The sequence below is a fragment of the Myotis lucifugus genome, unplaced genomic scaffold, assembly GCF_000147115.1.
Source record: "Myotis lucifugus unplaced genomic scaffold, Myoluc2.0 scaffold_1083, whole genome shotgun sequence".
Taxonomy (NCBI): Eukaryota; Metazoa; Chordata; class Mammalia; order Chiroptera; family Vespertilionidae; genus Myotis; species Myotis lucifugus.
In genome coordinates, this window is record NW_005872131.1 from 66,671 (window position 1) to 87,629 (window position 20,959).

General features: G+C 44.9%; 1 protein-coding gene across 1 annotated transcript in view; it reads right to left on the reverse strand.

Annotated features, from left to right (window-relative positions):
* PPP6R2 (protein phosphatase 6 regulatory subunit 2) overlaps nt 1-20,959 on the reverse strand; it is a 64,269-nt gene that overhangs the window by 40,794 nt on the left and 2,516 nt on the right. The window contains exon 2 of the mRNA XM_023747977.1: nt 2,819-2,948. The gene's annotated coding sequence lies outside the window, so the exon portion shown is untranslated. The remainder of the gene's footprint in view (nt 1-2,818; nt 2,949-20,959) is intronic.

Sequence of the window (20,959 nt, forward strand, 5' to 3'; positions counted from 1 at the left end):
TCAGTTTATGTTGTTCATTATATTCCACAAATAAGTGAGATCATGTGTTATTTATCTTTCGCCGACTGGCTTATTTCACTTAGCATAATGCTCTCCAGGTCCATCCATGCTGCTGCGAATGATAAGAGTTCCTTCTTTTTTACAGCGGTGTAGTATTCCATTGTGTAGATGTACTACAGTTTCCTAATCCACTCATCTGCTGATGGCACTTGGGCTGTTTCCAAATCTTAGCTATTGTAAATTGTGCTGCTATGAACATAGGGGTGCATATATCCTTTCTGACTGGTGTTTGATTTCTTGGGATATATTCCTAGAAGTGGATTTCTGGGTCAAATGGGAGTTCCATTTTTAGTCGTTTGAGGAAACTCCATCCTGCTCTCCACAGTGAATGCACAGTCTGCTGGAGTCCAACCATTTTGATGCTTTCCATAGGGTAGGACTGGAAGGACAGAGGCAATCCAAATACCGTAGCCTAACATTAATAAACAACATAAGACACTGCTGTTTTTCTTGCAAAATATACCTGATATACAATTCTCTATACTGAAATTTATGTTCTCGCATCCCTTTGAAGGATTATTCCACTTTCAATGGCTGCTACTCATACTCATGAGACATGTTGTCAACTGAATAATTGTAAGCTACTGACCGCGAGCTGAAGATCCTTTTGTCTTTCATGCTATACGATTCCAATGCGTGGGCATATGTTTCTTTATTTATACTGCTTGGGACACAGTGTGCTTCCATTCTGGGAGTCCAACTACACATTTACCACACATTACTATTCTCATGTTCCATCTCCCATCTCTCAAGGCTGCACACTGTGTAACTTCTTCATTCATATACTCCAGTTCACAATTCTGTCTTCTGCCATGTTTAATGTGTCTACTCCACATATATTGAGTTTTCTTTTTTTAAAATAATTCTTTATTGTTGAAAGTATTACATATGCCCCTTTCCCTTCCCACTGACCCCCTTGAGTTTTTTATTTCAACTTTTTTTCATTTCTGAAAGTTCTACTTGGATCACTTTGATACTTTGTTTTGCATTACTAATTTTTATTCTATATGTATTTCTTCAAATATTTCATATACTAGGGGCCCAGTGCATGAATTCATGCACCTTGAAAGGAACTGTGGGCCAAGAGGCTGTGGTGGGCACAGGGGCGTGTCTCGGCCCATCCTCCATGCCCCCACCCGGCCCCTCCCACCACGGCCCCTGGTCCCGTCTGCCAGCAGCCCTGCTCCCGCTGTCGCCGCTCCCACGCGCTGACGGCACTGGCCCCGCTCACACCCACGACTGCACAGAGCGATTAGGGCTGGCACCAGCAGTGGGTGCAAGCAGGGCCATCGCCAGCAGCGGGTGAGAGCACTGGGCGGGAACATGGCGGGCAAAAGCAAAGAATTTTCAGTAACCACCAGAGGCTTGCCCCAATGACAGCAACCGGCACCCTGCCTTGGTCTGGTGTCCCCACTCACCAGTTCCACCATCCCACCGCGGCCAACGCCTGCCATGTTCTGTGCTCTGCCGCCTGCTGCTGATGCCCACCATGTTCTGTGTGCACCCCCTGGTGGTCAACGCACGTCATAGCGACCAGTTGTTTGGTTGTTCCACCATTCAGTCTATTTGCATATTAGGGTTTTATATATATAGAGATACACTAGAAGCCCCCCACCGGTGCACAATCGGGGTCGGGGAGGGACTATGGGAGGGCTTCAGGGCATGTCCAGCCCATCTTGCCCAGTCTCGATCGGCCAGACCCCAGCAGCAAGCTAACCTACCAATTGGAGCATCTGCCCCCTGGTGGTCAGTGCACATCAAAATGACTGGTCAAACAGTCAAACAAACAGCCGGATACTTAGCATATTAGGCTTTTATTATATAGGATACGGCATCTGACTATTCAACATGTGCAGGCCTCAGGGCATCTAATTTTGCTAATTCTTCCTCACAATGGTATGTGTTTTCTGATTGTAAGTTCAAGTTTGCTTAAATGTAATGTATAAAATCCATTATTTTATACATTAAATAAAAGCCTACACTATGTATGCTTTTCTCTAAAGAGGGTTTATGTTTTCTTCAGCAAGGAACAAAGGATTACTATCATAACGCTCACTGTTCCTTTTTTTCTCTTTTGGCCTTTAGAACAGTATCTTAATTTTTAGTGCACCAAAGTGATCACAAGAAACCATATTTACTGTGATTTATCCAGCATCTAATTGGAGTGCGATGGGAGAGCTTTTTAGGAACACCCAATACTGCTGGACACAGGAGTCCCTCCCCCCCCTTTTTTTTTCAAAATATATTTTTATTTATTTCAGAGAGGAAGGGAGAGAGAAACATCAATTATGAGAGTGAATTGGCTGCCTCCTGCACATCCCACAACAGGATTGAGCCCACAATCCAGGCATGTGCCCTGACCAGGAATCAAACCGTGACCTTCTGGTTCTTAGGTCGATGCCCAACCACTTAGCCACACTTCCCTCCCTTTTTCATCCTCCACATGGACAGTGTGTTCTGGATGGCACCCATGACCGTGTAAGGGCTCTAGCTCACGTGTACCTCACTACAGGTGCATGGCTGTCCCCATTTTATTTGGATTACACTTCAGCTTGGAGAGACCAAGTAACTTGGTCTCTCCACAACACAGCTCCTCAAAACTAGACTCAGGAGGATCAAAAAACAACCAAAAGACAATAGACTATACACACCCTTCAAAATTAAATTTCTGCTGTCATCCATCTTTAAACTTCCACTTATACAGTATATTTGCACAAATTATACAGTAAAACAGAATAAAAAAGGAAAACCATCCTACCTTCTGTGGAAACTTCTTGTTTAAATTTTGTATTCAGGCAAAATATAAAAACATTTGGGGGTTTTTCTTGGAGTATATGCAACTTGAAGAAAATTTTTTTCATTCAGTATAAGATTGATAATCGCCTCACCTGAAAAATAAAAAGGAAAAATCTTACTTTAAGTTCTGCTTTTATCAAGTAAATTACCAAAATGGTAGATAAAAGGAAAGCAAAAATCAGTATCTTTACTTAGTATTCAAATTATCAGAACATTTCAGGATGAAGGAATGAAAAACTCCATTGCCTCTATTTGTGTTAGAGAGCCTGGTGCTGATGGCATACACCCAATCCGGTGTCTGGTTAATGAGCTCAATGGTTGGAATGTCACACACAGATTTCAAAGATGTGGGAAGATCTCTATGGAATTGTCCACTTTAGTAACTTTATGTATGCATTTATTTATTTTTTATCCTCACCTGAGGATATTTTTCCATTGATTTTTAGAGAGAGTGGAAGAGAGGGAAAGACAGAAATATTGATGTGAGAGAAACACACAGGTTAGTTGCCTCCTACACAAGCCCTAACCAGGGCCTGGGCCAGGGAGGAGCCTGTTTGCGTGCCCTTGACTGGAATCAAACCCAGGACCCTTTGGTTCACAAGCCGACGCTCTATCCACTGAGCCAAACCGGCTAGGGTCAGTCTAGTAACTTTACACTATCTCCTCAAGAAATGCACATTCCTGGCCTGGCTGCGTAGCTCAATTGGTTAGAACATCGTTCCAATACACCAAGGTTGCCAGTTCAATCCCCGGTCAGGGCACATTCAAGCATCAGCCAATGAGGCTGGAATGGCTCAGTGGTTGAGTGTCGACCTATGAATCAGGAGGTCACAGTTCCACCCAGTCAGGGCACATGCCCAGGTTATAAACTTAAGGCAGCCAATCAAGGATTCTCTCTCATCACTGATGTTTTTCTCTTTCTCTCTTCCTCTTCCTTACTCTCTGAAATAAACAAAAAAATATATATTTTAAAAGAAACAGCCAATGAATGCACAAATAAGTGGAACAACAAAACTAAGTTTCTCTCTCCCCTCAGCCCCACTATTTCCCTTTCTCTCTCCCCCTCAAAAAAAAAAAAAAAGCATATTCCTGGTCACAAGGTGACTGATAATCCATCACAATGTCTAGAAGCATCTCCAACAGTGACTTCTACACACCATTTCCAAATCAGGCGACCAGCACTGCCCAATGAACTGACTGACTCCACGTCTCCGGCAAAAGCATGGACACTTGGAGCCTGGGGAGCTCACTTGGTACTTGCATGAAAGTCATGATTTCACCATTGGGAACTAGTCTTTAGCATTTCCTTCCCTGGACACATGAATTCCCTGATGACCACCCAAGAAAAGGCCACCTCTGCTCTCTCTCCCACCGGAATGGGGGTCAGCATTCTCCTAGGTCCATGGCTATTTTAAAAGCCACCTTATACCTTCATTCTAAAACCTGTTTTTAATCTTTTTGCTACAGGGAGCAAATTTACCTTCCCACCTGCAACAACTAAAAAAAAATTAAAGGGTAAAATATATGGAACAGTTTTCAAGAAAACGGACACCAGGCAATGAGGAAGAGCCGTCCCTGACAGAAGGGAAACGAGAGGACCCTCTCCCTGCCCGGCTCCCTGCCTGGGGAGGACCGTGGCTCTGGGCGCAGCAGAGGAGCCAGGTGGAGCCACCTCTTGAGGCCGAGGCGCTGACGTTCAGTTCGGACAGAGCACTGGAGGGGAGTGGCACAGAGGTGCAGGCTCCAGCTGGGTGCTGACAGCAGCGTCTGAGGCAGCCTCCAGGCCAGGCACAGCACCAAAGGGCTACCAGGAACAACCCTCGAGTTCACAGGGAGCCAGGGACACTCTTCCTCCCAGTCACAGTGTAAACTTCCTAATTCTCCGGCTCATCTCACCCTGGTAATTCCCTTAGTGGTCAGCCAACTGCGGCTCACAAGCCACATGCGGCTCTTTGGCCCCTTGAGTGTGGCTCTTCCACAAAATACCGACTTCTGCGCATGGGCCACGACGTTTCAATCGCACTGTACGTGCGCGTCCACACGTGGTATTTTGTGGAAGTGCCACACTCAAGGGGCCAAAGAGCCGCATGTGGCTTGCGAGCCGTGGTTTGCCGACCACTGCTAGACTAAACATTACTCTGGCCTCACCTAACAAAGCTTAAAAGTAAGACCCACCAGAATCAAACTGTTTCCAAGTAATTTAACCATATCTCAGAAAAAAGGTCACGAATATGTATAGAAATACAAAAATACCCAGCATCCAACACAATAAATTCAGTGTCTTGGCAGTTTGGCTCAGTGGATAGAGCGTCAATGAAGGTCGCAGGCAGGAGGCAACCAATCGATGTATCTCTCTCACATCAATGTTTCTCTCTGTCTCTCCTCCTCCCTTCTACCCTCTCTTAAAAAAAAATCAATGGAAAAATATCTTTGGGTGAGGATTCACAATAAATAAATAAATAAATTACCAGACATACAAGGAAGAAAACATGAACTATAATGAAGAGAAAAATCAATCAAAACTAACCCAGAAATGACACAAATGACAGAATTAATAAACAGAAACATTTAAACAGTTGTCCTAACTGTATTCTGTATCTTCAAAAACCTAGAGGAAAGATTAGACATGTTAAATGGAGACATGAAAGATAGACAAAGACCCAAATAGAATCATAAAAATACTCAATCCCAAAAAAGGCAGGAAAGAGGGAAAGGGGACAAAGAACACAGTGTCCTTCTCCTGTGAGCCTCTCCCCGAGGGCACTGTAAGGGGGACAGGACACAGTGTGGTTGTTTCCTCCTCCCCAGCCCTCTCTCTAACCACACCAACGCTTACCACTTCCTAAACATGCCAAGGGTCTCCCATCGCTGACGCTCTGCACGTGGCCCCCACTGCCTGGAACACCCCTTCTCGCACCTCCCTACTTGACAAAGTCCTGCCAGCTCTTCAATCCAAAACTCAACCACAACACTCACATCAAGCTTTCCTGAGTCCTTCCTCAGGATTCACACAAGTCTGTTTACACATCTTTTAGAAAATCACATTATAATAATCTGGTTTGAAATATTATTTATTTTAAATTATGAAAAAAATTAAAAATACAAAAAGATCCACAGAAGAGTATGACAAATACCCATATATTGAGATTTAATAAATGTTAAGAATTGTTCACATATGCCTATTTTTAAAAACCACACATTTCTAATACATTGAGAAACTGACACCCATTTCATTCCCTTCCTCTTAAAAGTAATCATTAACTTGCAGCAACATAATTGCATTCTTTCACTGCCCGTGTGTTTATAAGTAATGCACTGTTTTAAGAATATACTTTTAGCCCTAACCGGTTTGGCTCAGTGGATAGAGTGTCGGCCTGCGGACTCAAGGGTCCCAGGTTCGATTCCGGTCAAGGGCATGTACCTTGGTTGCGGGCACATCCCCAGTGGGGGGTGTGCAGGAGGCAGCTGGTCGATGTTTCTCTCTCATCGATGTTTCTAACTCTCTTTCCCTCTCCCTTCCTCTCTGTAAAAAATCAATAAAATATATTTTAAAAAATAAAAAAGAATATACTTTTAGCCCTGGCTTGTTTGGCTCAGTGGCTAGAGCGTCCGCCTGCGGATTGAAGGGTCCCAGGTTCGATTCCGGTCAAGGGCTTGATCCCCAGTAGGGGGCGTGCAGGAGGCAGCTGATCAGTGACTCTCTCTCATCATTGATGTTTCTCTCTCTCTCTCCCCCTCTCTCAAATCAATAAAAATATTTCTAAAAAAGAATATACTTTTATAACACATACATGTGCTCTCCAAGTGTTTTAAGATCAACTTTGAATTTTAGGAAATCATCTATACTGACACAGGTAGCTTTCATTTGAATCTGGCAGGCACTGCATCCCTGGGAGGCCTCCCAGGCTGTCCCTGACTTATTACCATTACAAGCGAGGCTGCCTGGACTTCTAGACATGTACCTTCATGCACAGCAAGTGCTTCCCAGCTTTTCTTCACTTGGACACAGAACTGCTGGGTGACAGAAAAGACACCTCCCAGTCCAGCAGACAAGAGACACATACTCCAGAGTGCTACACTGTGCTCGGTGCAGCTCGGTGGGAACGGCAGCTCACCATAGCCTCGCCCTCAGGGCAAAGTCCCGGGACTGACCCAGGTCATGAGGTTAATAAATGTCAGTTCTAGAACTTGAACCCAGGTTGGCTCAGCAAAGTCCATGTTCTCCATCTCCACATGACACCAGATTCTGGCCCAGTCGATAAAGAGGAAAGGGAGGTATCCAAACAGGTGCAGAAGGAGTGACGAAGGTGGAGAGAGATAACAGGAAGGTACTGCCCTGGCTGCACGGGGCAGGGAGGCACCGGCAGAGCCAAGAAAGAGACAGAGCAGGTCTCACAGGCTCGAGGGGAAATGAGGCTGGGGGGAGAGAGGTGCAGTCTTCAAATGGAGCCATGGTTTCTTTGTGGGGTGACAAATATTCTGGAGTTGGTGATGGCTGCACAAACTTGTAAAAATACACTAAAAGTTACTGAATTATACACTTTAAAAGGGTGGATTTTAGGAAATGTGAATAAACCCTGAATGAGAAAAAATGAAGCAGTCAGTGGGCTGACAGACAGAAGAGGAGTCAATTCCTGAAGAGGAGCTCCACAAGGTGTGACTGCCACCAGCAGCCCAGGGGCATGGGAGAGAGAATGGACGAACAGAGCCCTGCCCCAAAGAGCCTGACCTCTAGCAGAGAAGACAGGTCCCGCAGGCCTCCACCGCAGCCCACTGGGAGGGAGATGGCGGGCAGGCGCACAGCCCGGAGCATCCTATCTTCCAGTGCTGAGGACAGACCACCCAGTTCCTGTGCCTTGGGGCCTCTCTGCAGACAGGGCTAAAAATACTGACCTCCTAGGGTGGGTGTGAGGACTGACTGAGGCCAAGTCCTGTGCTTGGAAGCAGGCCTGACCCGGAGTGCCTGGGGTACGTTAGCTCTCACGACGCCCATGGAGGGGAAGACGTGACTCCTACAAGGTGGAGTGCCTGGGGGCTGAGCCTCAACTCCAGGTGCACCTGCCTGGCTGGACGCTCAGCCCCACCACTTACTGGCCTAAGTTTCTTAAACTCTCTGTGTCTCCGTCTCCCCGACTGTAAAATGCGGATGACGAAAGTAAATACCTCCAAGGTCAATGCGAACATGAAACAAGATAATCTATCAAATGCTCAGCACCTGCCTGGCAAACAGGAAGTGCCCAGTGAGTGTTGTTGGTCAGAGAAGGCTTCCCTGAGGAATGAGTGGCTTGAGTTTCACTCATTTTAAATTAATGGCCACAAACCTCAAGAGGGAGCTAGTTTCCCTCTTCAGACAATTGCGACAAATGTCAGATAAGCACAATTGTGTACAGCCGCTTTCATCGAGAAGTGAGTCTACCTGCCCATCCTGGGACTCCTGGACCTGCTGCAGCCACGGAGGTGGCACGATGAGGACCAGGTGCAGTTCTGAGCCTCGGCTTCAAGAGGCTTCACAGCGTCCACCCTCAGTCTCTTGGACTCCGGTGACCAGTGTGTGAAAGCCCACGGGCCATGCAGAGGCCTGCACACCCAGCCAAGGCCCTGATCGTAGACGGAAGTGGAGAGGAGCCATCTGGCTGAACCCAACCCCAACTGGGCTCAACCCACAGACTCATGACCGGAAACAGAAATGGTCGTTTTAAGCCGCTCAGCACTGGATGGTCTGCTGCAATAGATAATCTAACAACCCTGTTCTTCCTTCTGCTCTTTCCTTCACCCTCCAGCATGCGTACCCCCTGAATCCATAGAAAAAGGAGGTCTCAACTGGGACCTCTCCTATTCCCTGCCTCCCCTCCTGCTATGATGGCCTCTTCCCCACGCTGCAGGCCCCTCCCCTCACACCTCCCAATGCTTCTCCCGCAGGAATCTCAGTGCCCTCCCGTCTGTGTGCACACGCACATACCCTGCCCCACAGACATTTCTCCAATCCCTGTTCACAGCAAAGCTTCCTCAAGGAACTGTCTGCTCTTACTGTCCCCAGAATCAAGGGGAGAAGGGAAAAGAAATATGAGCTCGACACTGAGGGCACCCCCACACACACACACTCACTGCTCACAGACGGGGGCAACAGTGCTTAGGTCAGACCACGCTTACACAGCATACGACTGCAGGGAAAATGTCAGAGGTCAGGGCTACCGAATGGCTAAAAACTGAAGGGGAGCCGAACCGGTTTGGCTCAGTGGATAGAGCGTCGGCCTGCGGACTCAAGGGTCCCAGGTTCAATTCCGGTCAAGAGCATGTACCTTGGTTGCGGGCACATTCCCACTGGGGGGCGTGCAGGAGGCAGCTGATCGATGTTTCTCTCTCATCGATGTTTCTAACTCTCTATCTCTCTCCCTTCCTCTCTGTAAAAAATCAATAAAATATATTTTTTAAAAAAAACTGAAGGGGAAACTGAACAAAGGGAAAATCCCACCCTGGCCGGTGTTGGTCAGTGGTTAGAGCACCGACCCACACAAATTCGATCCCAGTCAAGGGCACATATCTGGGTTGTCTCTCTCACATTAATGTTTCTCCTCCCCCCCCCCCTTCTTTCCCTTCTACTCTCTCTCTGAAAATCAGTGGAGAAAATAACGTTGGGTGAGGATTAACAACAACAAAAAGGGGAAAAGCCTCAAAATCTTCATTAAAATTCTTCCCAAATCCTTGGCTGACTCCTGAGCTGCACATGGTGAGATGACATGCCAAGAAATCAAATAGAAAAAAAGTCAAACTCATAGAAACAGAGTAGGGAGTGGCTGCCAGGGATGGGGGTTGGGGGTAGAAAGAGGCTGGTAAAGGTGCGAACATTCAGCTATGAGATGAATATGGTCTGAGGACCAAATGGGGATTGTAGCTGATGAAACTGTGTTGTATAACTGAAATTTGCTAAGAGGGTACAACTTCAATGTTCTCACACACACAAACTATGTGAGGCAATGGATATAATTAACTAGATGGGAAGAATCCTTTCACAATGTATGTACATGTATGTAAAATTATGATGTACTTTAAATATCTTACAATTTTATTGGTTAATTATACCTCAATAAAGCAATACAGCTGAGAAAGAGAGAGATACACACAAACCCATACACACCTGACCAGGCAGAAAGCAGCTGTTGTGAGATGAAAAAGATTTCAACAGTTGTCCAACACTGGGCGACAAATTTTGGATTTTCTGTTCTGCCATATTAGAAAGGTTTTCCATTAAAACCCCAGAAGGGCCATGGCTTGGGAGTAAAAACCATGTTCCAGAACTAAGGGCTGTGCCCTAAAACATAGGGCAAACACCAAACAGATCCACCCTTGAAAAGCTTCACAGAATCAAGATGCTCTCCCAGTAATTTAACAGCCGGCCATAACAAAACTTAATTCTCTTTAAGGGAAGATAACTTAAAACAGAGACTCTAGAATGTACTATCCACAATGTCCATTATACAACAAAGTTACTAGACATGCAAAATAGAAAAATGTGAACCATGATCAAGAGAAAAAAACAATCTACAGAACCCACAAATGACCGTATGTTGCAACTGACAGATGACAACTTCAAAACACCATCATAAATATGTTAAAGGACTTTGGGGAAAACAGGGCAGAAGGGATGAGCAGGTGGAAAATTAGCAGAGACTTGTGAACTTGAAAAAAGAACCAAAAGGAAATGCCAAAATTAAAAATATAATACTTGGAATTAAATGTCACTGGATAGAATTAATAACAAAATGAATACAGAATATACTCATGTAAACAGCGAGAGAAAATAATTTTTAAAATACAGCCACGCTCAGCACCTGTGGGAGAAAATCAAACAATCTAAAATAGATGTCACTGGACTGCCAAGAGGAAAGGAGAGTGAGACAACAGCCAAAAAGTTTCCAAAGTTGATTACATACGCCAACCCAGAGAGCCAAGGACTGAAGTAAATCCCAGGAAGGATAAATACTAAAACACCAAACTCAGAAAATTACCATCAAACTGAAAAAGAAAAAAAGTTTATAGAAATAGAGAATTTACTTACTTAATAAAAATAAATAAAATATCTTAAAACACAGCAGGAAATGATGTCAGGTGAACAATAAGAATCACAACTGACTTCTCACTAGAAACAACACACTATGGGAGATGATGGAGAAACTTCTTTATTTTTTATTTATTTATTTATTTTTTTTATTGATTTCAGAGAGGAAGGGAGAGGGAAAGAGAGTGAGACAGAAACATCCGTGATGAGAATCATGGACCAGCTGCCTCCTGCACGCCCCCTACTGGGGATGGAGTCTGCAACCCAGGCATGTGCCCTTGACCGGGAATCGAACCCATGACCTCCTGGTTCCTAGGTCGACGCTCAACCACTGAGCCATGCCGGCCAGGCTAGAGAAACTTCTTTAAAGGGCTAAAAGAAACAACTGTCAACCTAGAATTTTATAACCAGCAAAAATATCCCTCAACACTGAAGGGCAAATAAAGACATTTCTAGACAAACAAAAGCTGAGAGAATCCGTACCCAGCACACCCACAACTTAAGAAATACTGAAGTCCTAGCCAGTTTGGCTCAGTAAATACAGCATCTGCCTGCAGATAGAAGGGTCCCAGGATTCGATTCCAGTCAAGGGCAAGTAACTCAGTTGCAGGCTCCCAGCCCTGGACGGGGACATGCAGGAGGCAACCAATCAATGTGTCTCTCTCACATCGGTGTTTCTGTCTCTCCCACTCCCTTCCATTCTCTATAAAAATCAATGGAAAAAATATCCTCAGGTAAGGATAAAAAAGTAATCTGCGGACTGAAAGGTCCCAGGTTCGATTCCGGTCAAGGGCATGTACCTGGGTTGCGGGCACATCCCCAGTGGGGGACATGCAGGAGGCAACCAATCAATGTGTCTCTCTCACATCGGTGTTTCTGTCTCTCCCACTCCCTTCCATTCTCTAAAAATCAATAAAATATATTTAAAAAAAAAATCAATGGAAAAAATATCCTCAGGTAAGGATAAAAAAGTAATTTAAAAATAAAGAAACTAAAGAAAGAGCTTCAGGCTGAGGACAATGATGCCACCTAGAACTGTGATCTGCGAAAACAATGAAGAACTTCCCAACTCATTCTCTGGGGCCAGTTACCCTGATACCAAAAGAGTATCATCCTATATAATAAAAGCCTAATATGCTAAGTTTCCGGTCATCCAAGGCTGCTCAGCCGCTCACTATGACGTGTACTGACCACCAGGGGCTAGACACTCCAACCGGTAGGTTAGCTTGCTGCTGGTGGATGGTGAGACAGGCCAGACACGCCCTGGAGCCCTCCTGCAGTCCCTCCCTGGCTGGCCAATCTCCCGCATCCCTCCCCGGCCCTGATTGTGCACCGGTGGGGTCCCTCGGCCTGGCCTGCACCCTCTCGCAATCCAGGACCTCTTCGGGGATGTTGGAGAGCCGGTTTTGGCCCGATCCCGCAGGCCAGGCTGAGGGACCCCACTGGTGCACTGACCATACATACATCCAACCGTCCGACCGGCATAAAGAATGGCATGCTTTATGCTATAGATGTGAATGAGAGGAGAATATAAGTGTGAAGTCACACTGATATTTGTCAGGTTACTACAGAAACGTCACCTGTCTGTCAACACATGGGATGTTTTCACTTACATTTTCGGCAATCTGATCAAAAAGTTCAATACTGCCCTAACTGGTTTTGCTCAGTGGATAGAGTGTCGGCCTGCGGACTCAAGGGTCCCAGGTTCAATTCCGGTCAAGGGCATGTACCTTGGTTGCGGGCACATCCCCAGTAGGGGGTGTGCAGGAGGCAGCTGGTGGATGTTTCTCTCTCATGGATGTTTCTAACTCTCTATCCCTCTCCCTTCCTCTCTGTAAAAAATCAATAAAATATATTTTTTTAAAAAGTTCAATACTATTTGATAATATGCTCATTAATGGTGCGGGGTGACACTGTCACATTATTAAATAAACATCAAATTGTGACACTTCAAATAAAACAAATGAAAAGTGTATAGAATTAACAAATGACAAGCATCTTAACAGCACAAAACACGGTCAAAAAAACGTTTACAAGTCAATCGAAACAGTCCACGTTAATATTCGATAATATTTCTAAATAAATTATATAACATTTTATATTTTATTTTTAAATATTTATAAAAATTATTAAATTAAAAAAATGAACTTTTTTATGTATGCGTGGTACATACGATGCACACTGGCAATTTAAAAGTAAATGTTTACTTGCAAATGCGCAATACATATAAAGCTCTTGCTGGCACCAATCACACATGTGTGTTTCAATCTTTCATTGTCAATCGTGAATATGGTTGTTCTTGTTGACACTGAATTGTAGTTCCTTAAAATGGATAATAACAGAAATCAACATGGTCAAGAAAATATATCTGAAAAACAATTATTGGCACAATATACCTCTGAGGTTGAACCCCTAGTATATAGATATTATATACTAGGGGCCCAGTGCACGAATTCATGCACCTTGAAAGGAACTGTGGGCCGTTAGGTTGCTGTAGGCACAGGGGCGGGCGGGTCTCGGCCCATTCTCCGCGCCCCTGCCTGGCCCCTCCCGCCGAGACTCCCAGTCCCATCTGCCGGCAGCCCTGCTCCCTCCACAGCTTCTCCCATGCACTGACGGCACTGGCCCCGCTGGCACCTGCTGATGGCATGGAGCAATTGGGGCCAGCGCCAGCAGTGGGTGCGAGTGGCGGCTGCTGCCCCGATAGCCCCTCAGAAGCAGGGAGAGGTGCAGAAGCCCTCAGGGGCGATCAGGACCAGCACCGGGTGCTGGAAGCGGGTGCAAGCAGCAGCTCCAGCACTGGCAGTGGGTGTGAATGCCAGTCGGGACTGCAGCGTGCAGGAGCAAAGAATTTTTTAGTAACCACCAGACGCTTGCCCCGATGAGAGCGACCAGCGCCCTGCATTGGTCTGGCGTCCCCACTCACCTGCTCCACTCTTCCGTCGCAGCCAACACCCACCATGTTCCATGCATGCCCCCTGGTGGTCAGCACACATCATAGCGACCAGTTGTTTGGTTGTTCCGCCATTCGGTCTATTTGCATATTAGCCTTTTATTATATAGGACTAGTGGCCCGGTGCACGAAATTCGTGCACATTGAAAGGGAATTCATTAGAGGAAATATTTTAATATTGCTATTTGCCCTTTCCTCAGCTGTGATGAGGAAGCTGGGGTGACAGCCACACTGTCCCCGGAAGCCTAGGTCAAACACTGGAGGGCCGGTTGGGGGCCTGACTGGTGGTGAATTGCAGCCAGCCCCGATGTCCCGGCCGGAGAGCGGGTTGGGGGGCGGTGACTGCGGGCGGACCACCGCCCCGCCAGATCCGATCTGCCGGCGGGAGAGCGGGTTGGGGGCATGACTGTGGGTGGACTGCCGCCCCGCCAGACCCAATCTGCCGCGGGAGAGCGGGTTGGGAGACGGCGACTGCGGGCGGACCCCCGCCCCGCCAGAACCGATCTGCCGGCGGGAGAGCGGGTTGGGGGCATGACTGTGGGTGGACTGCCGCCCCGCCAGACCCAATCTGCCGCGGGAGAGCGGGTTGGGAGACGGCGACTGCGGGCGGACCCCCGCCCCGCCAGAACCGATCTGCCGGCAGGGAGAGCGGGTTGGGGGCATGACTGTGGGTGGACTGCCGCCCCGCCAGACCCAATCTGCCGCGGGAGAGCGGGTTGGGAGACGGCGACTGCGGGCGGACCACTGTGGTCACGCTGGCCAGCCCTGGGTCAGGTCACACACGGGTCGCCCGCCATCCAGGTCACAGATAGCAGGCCCGGATGCGGAGGGGCAGACGGGATGGCGCTGTCCCATCCTGCCTGCAGTATGCAAATTAGCCGCCATCTTTGTTGGCGGTTAATTTGCATATCTCAGTGATTAGCCAATGGGAATGGTAGCGGTCGTACGGCTAATTACCATGTTTCTCTTTTATTAGATAGGATACTATTTTGACATGTAATTTTTTGCAGTAATGTAATTACTGCACGAATCTTTCTTCTAATTAATTTCCTTTCAATGTGCATGAATCCGTGCACTGGGCCACTAGTCTCTTATGAATACAGATGTAAAAATCCTCAACAAAACACAAGCAAACCAAGTCCGGACACACATAAAAAGGGTTATACACGCCGAAACCGGTTTGGCTCAGTGGATAGAGCATCAGTCTGCGGACTGAAAGGTCCCAGGTTCGATTCCAGTCAAGGGCATGTACCTGGGTTGCGGGCACATCCCCAGTGGGAGATGTGCAGGAGGCAGCTGATCGGTGTTTCTCATCGATGTTTCTAACTCTCTATCTCTCTCCCTTCCTCTCTGTAAAAAATCAATAAAATATATTTTTTAAAAAAAAGGGTTATACACTACACCAAAGGGATTTATCCTAAGAATGCAAGGTTGCTTTAATACCTGTAAATCAATTAATATAACACATCATATATCAATAGCATAAAGGACAGAAACCAAGTGATCACCTCAAAAGTTGCAGAAAAAGACACTTTCCCTTCAATGCGGCCACAGGGACATAAATGCATATATAAACCTTACATACCATGAATCCAACCATAAATGTCTGCTGCTAACCCAGGGAAATAGAACCAGGGATTTCTTGAACAACACAAACCAGAACCATCATTTTATGGGCTTTGCATTCCTCCCTGCTTCTTCCTGCCAAACACTAACCCTAAGGCTCCCTGTGGGATTCAGTGGCCAGAATGTCAGCAAGGGGCCCAGCCAGACTCCACGGCTGAGGCAGCCCCAGCCCTGCACCTCCATCTCCCCCTGGAAAACCAGCCACAGCTTCAAACTCGGCTCCAGCTGGTGGGGTTGGAAGGGTGACAGGGCTGTTTTATTATTTTGTTTGTTTGTTAATCCTCACCAGCAGATATTTTTCCATTGATTTTTAGAGAGAGTAGAAAGGAGAAGAGAGAGTCAGAGAGAGAGAAACATCGGTTGATTGCCTCCTGCACACAGGCCAGGGATGGAGCCTGCAACCGAGGTACCTGCCTTGACCAGAATCGAACCCAAGATCCTTCAGTCTGCAGACCAACACTCTGACCACTGAGCAACCAGCTAGGGCTGACAGGGCTGTTTTAACCTAATGTTTTAGGGGACTCCTGATGTATAGACTATTTTAATGATTGAATTTTACAAGATCTGTGCTCTGGGGCTTTCTTAGTGAAGGACAATAATTTTAAGATGAACCTTAAAATGTTCTATATGTGAAGGGGAAAAAAGTTGCAGAAAAGGCAATGGACAAAATCAACACCTTTCATGGTAAAAACATTCCACACATTAGGACTAGAAAGCAATTTTCTCAACCACTGAAGGCCCATTATCTCCACTCCTATTCAATGGTCCTAGCCAGTACAACGGTGCAAGAAAAAGAAATAAAAGGCTTAACAATTGGGAAAAAAGTAAAACTGTCTTTATTTGTAGATAATGATTATATAGATAGAAAACCCAAAGGAATATACAAATGCACTATGAGAACTAAGTGAATTGAGCAAAGTTACAGGATACGTGATCAGTACACACTAACCAACTGTGTTTTTGTACATTAACAACAAATAGTTGAAAAACAATATAAAAATATTTTAAAAAACATAAAAAATATCAAATATCTACAAATATATTGAATGAAAAAAGTGTACCATCATACTGAAAACTACAAAGAATTGCTGAAAAAAATTAAACATTTAAATAAATGGAGAGACATACCATGGGCACATATCAGAAGACTCGACATTATTCAATCCTAAAATTAATGTATAGATTCAATGTAATCCCAACCAAACTCTCAGCAAAAATTTTTGTACAAATTGAAAAGCATATTCTAAGACTTGCAGAAAATTCTGTAGAAAAGTGAAAGTGAAGGTCTTACACTCCTGATTTCAAGACTTACCATTAAGTTACAGTAATTCAAAGTGTCGTATTGGCACAGGATAGAGAAACAGACCAATGGAACATAACAGAAAGCCCAGAAATAAGCCTATGCACACATCTTCAAGTAATTTATAACAACGCCTCCAATGCAATTTAATGCAGAAAAGAGAGTCTTTTCAACAAATGATGCCAGAAAGATTATATAATCCATGTGGAGAAAAAAAGCACCGAGTCTACCTCACCTAAAAAATAATTCAAGCTGACCCAGCTGGTGTGGCCCAGTGGATGAGCATCAACCCGTGAATCAGGAGGTCATGGTTCAGATTCCTAGTCAGGGTACATGCCCAGGTTGCAGGCCTGATCCCCAGTAGGGGGCATGCCGGAGACAGCTGATCAATGATTCTCTCTCATTGATGTTTCTATCTCTCCCTCTTCCCTCCTCTCTCTGAAATTAATAAAAACATATTTTTAAAAACATGCAAGATGGGTCATTCAGAAAATAGATCAGCCCTGGCCAGTGCGGCTCAGTTGATTGAAGCATTGTCCTGTACACCAAAAGGTCACAGTTAGATTCCTGGTCAGGGCACAAAGCTAGACTGTGGGTTCAGTTCCCGGATGGACTACATAGAAGAGGCAACCAATGGATATTTCTCTCTTACATCAATATATCTCTCTCTCTTTCTTTCTCTCCCCCCCTTCCACTCTCTCTCTAAAAAAAAAATCAATGAAAAAAATAACTTTGGGTGAGGATTAACCGAAATAAATAAATAAGTAAGTAAGTAAGTAAATAAATAAATAAATAAAAGCAGAATAAATAAAAGCAGATCAGTATTTGCTTGCAGGTGGAATGGCAGGGAAGGGTGGGAGTTAGTGATCGCAAAGTGGCATGAGGAAATTTTGGGGGTGATGGATATGTACACTATCTTGACTATGATGATTTTACATGTTATACATGTACCAAAACTTTAACAAAAGATGAAGTTTCTTCTTTAAAAAGAAAAAGATGAATCATAAACCTAAATACAAACGCTACCACTATAAAGGTACAAAAAAAGAAAAATATTGACATATTTTTACTTCATCCGAACTAAAATTTTCTGTTCAACACACTATTAAGAAACAAATAGGCCGAACCGGTTTGGCTCAGTGGATAGAGCGTCGGCCTGCGGACTCAAGGGTCCCGGGTTCGATTCCGGTCAAGGGCATGTACCTTGGTTGCGGGCACATCCCCAATGGGGGGTGTGCAGGAGGCAGCTGATCGATCTCTCTCATCGATGTTTCTAACTCTCTATCCCTCTCCCTTCTTCTCTGTAAAAAATCAATAAAATATATTTAAAAAAAAAAAAAAAGAAAGAAACAAATAGGCAAACCATAAACAGGAAAAAATATTCACCCCTCACTTCCTCTCTTCTTCCCACTCCCTCACTACATATGTATGTACATACACATACCTCATAAAGGACTCATAACCAGAATATATTTTTTATATTTTTATTGATTTTTAGAGAGAGGAAGGAAAAGGGAGAGAAAAACATTGATGTGACAGTGAAACATCAATCAGCTGCCTCCTGCACCCTCCCCACAGGGGATCAAGCCCAAAACCTTGGCATGTGCCCTGACTGGGAATTGAACCAGCAACCTTTCAGTGCATGGGATGATGCCCAGCACAACTGAGCCACATTGGCCAGGGCCAAAATGTACATTTTTTTGAACTTCTAAAAATAAATAATAAAAAGACAAACAATCCAATAAAAAATGGGCAAAAGACCTGACACTTCACAAGAGATACACAGATGGCCAATACGCACATGGAAAGCTGCTTGCCATTTTATTCACCAGAGAAATACAAAGTAAAACCACAGTGAGATACCACTACCACCTGAATGGCTAAAATTAAAAAGACTGACAATACCAAGTGCTGATGTGGATGTGGAGAAACTGGAACTCTCCTGTATTACTGGCAGGAGTATAAAATGGTACCAGTATGGAAAACTGTTTGGCAGTTTCTAGAAAAGCTAAACACACATCTATATCATGACCCAGCAATCCCACTCCTAAATATTTGCTCACAAGAAATAACAAAAGACATGCCTAAGAATCTTCAGATTTTAGTCAGAATAGCCAAAAAATAAAAGCAACCCAAATGTCCATCAATAGAAGAGCGATAAACAAATGAGGATATTTTCATACAAAGGAATATTACTCAAATAAAAAGCACAAACTACAAATACAGGCACCAAAATCACTAAACCACAAAAACATCACACTAAGCAAAAGAAGACAGATACAAAAGACCATATGCTTTATGATTTCATTAATATGAAGTTCAAGAACCTGTAAAATTAATCTATAATAATAAAAATCAGAAATATGGTTGCCTTGGGATTCTGAGGACTGGTGTAAAAACTGGAAACAGACACAAACTTTTAGGGGTGATAGAAATGCTCTATATCTTAGCATGAGTGATAGACACAATGGTGTATACATTTATTAAAATTTATCAAAGTGCCCGGCCAGTGTGGCTCAGTGTTTGAGCATCAGCCTAAGAACCAGGAGGCCACGGTTCGATTACCAGTCAGGGCACATGCCCAGGTTGCGGGCTGGATCCCCACTAGGAGGCGTGCAGGAGGGAGCCAATAGATGATTCTCTCTCTCCCTCTCCCTTCCTCTCTGAAATCAATAAAAATATTTTTTAAAAGTCATCAAAGTTATATATTTAAGATCTGTATATTACATTGGGTATAAAATATTAATACTTTTTACACAGTGGAATTTTTGAAAAAATAAAACTACAATTGCATATTCTGTGCTAAACAGAAGAGGGCTGTTTGCTGTACATGGATATGACATGATCTCCAAGAGGAAGCGGATGGCTGAGGGACAGGGTAAGAGTGAAGTTGACTTCCCAATACTGTGGATCTTTTGCATCGTATTCTGCATTCAGATCACCATGTGCCTGACCCACTCATTTATTTACTGTGACCTTGGGTATGTTACTTCATTTGTCTGTGCTTCAGTGTTCTCATATGAATATTAACAGAAGTATTAAGAGAAACTACATCAAGTTGTTTTCAGAATTAAACGATTATCAGGTTAGATGCTGAAATGTAGAATTTAGCACTGGTTTTCATTCTGGTTTATAGTAAGTTCTGCACAAGTCATATACCCACTTTATGTCAAAATGTTATTCTCACAAGGATACAAGAATAAAAGATAAAGCACTTTGTTTAAAAAAAAAAAAAGAATTAGCCCTAGATAGTTTGGCTCAGTGGACAGAGTGTCAGCCCACATACTGAAGGGTCACCGGTTCAATTCCAGTCAAGGGCATGTACCTTGGCTGCAGGCTCTATCCCCGGTACTGATCCCCAGCCCTGGTTGGGGTGTGTGTGGGAGGCAACCAATTGATGTGTCTCTCTCACCTTGATGTTTCTCTCTCTCTCTTCCCCTCATTTTCACTCTCTCTAAAAATCAATGGAAAAATATCCTCGGGTAAGGATTAACCAAAAAAATAATAATAATTAAATGAGATGATATAGGTAATACACATTAAAAAATACCAGGGCCTGCCCTGGCCAGTGCTGCTCAGTGATTAGAGCATCAGCCCACACACTGAAAGGTTATGGGTTCTGATCCCCGCCACAGTGGGGGGGTGCGGAGACAGCCAATCAATGTGTCTCTCTCACGTCCCTTCTACTCTCTCTAAAAAGCAATGGAAAAAATATCCTCCTGCTAGGATTAACAATCTACACTAATAAAAGAGAAACATGAAAATCGGTCATCACTCTACACCCACCAGCCAATCAGGGCGAGTATGCAAATTAACCCAACAAAGATGGCCATGGCCATAGCGGCCAGGCAGTGCTTGGGGCTGCTGGGGGCCAGATGGGAGACACAAACACACAGAGCCCAGCACCCAGCAGCCCCCAAGCCCCGGCATCGCGGGTGCTGGGGCTGCTGGGGGGATCAGAAGACATAAACCCCGCAGGAATGGGGACCCCAGGAGCTTCCGGGACCCCAGCAAACCCCAAGGGCCAGCCACTTGTGGGGTGGGGGCTGCTGGGGGGCGCTGATCGGAGACACAAAACAGGCAGTCCTGGCACCCCAGAAGCCCCAAAGGCCACCACCGCGGGGCTGGGCTTGCTGGAGGGCCAGATCTGGAGACACAAACATTGCAG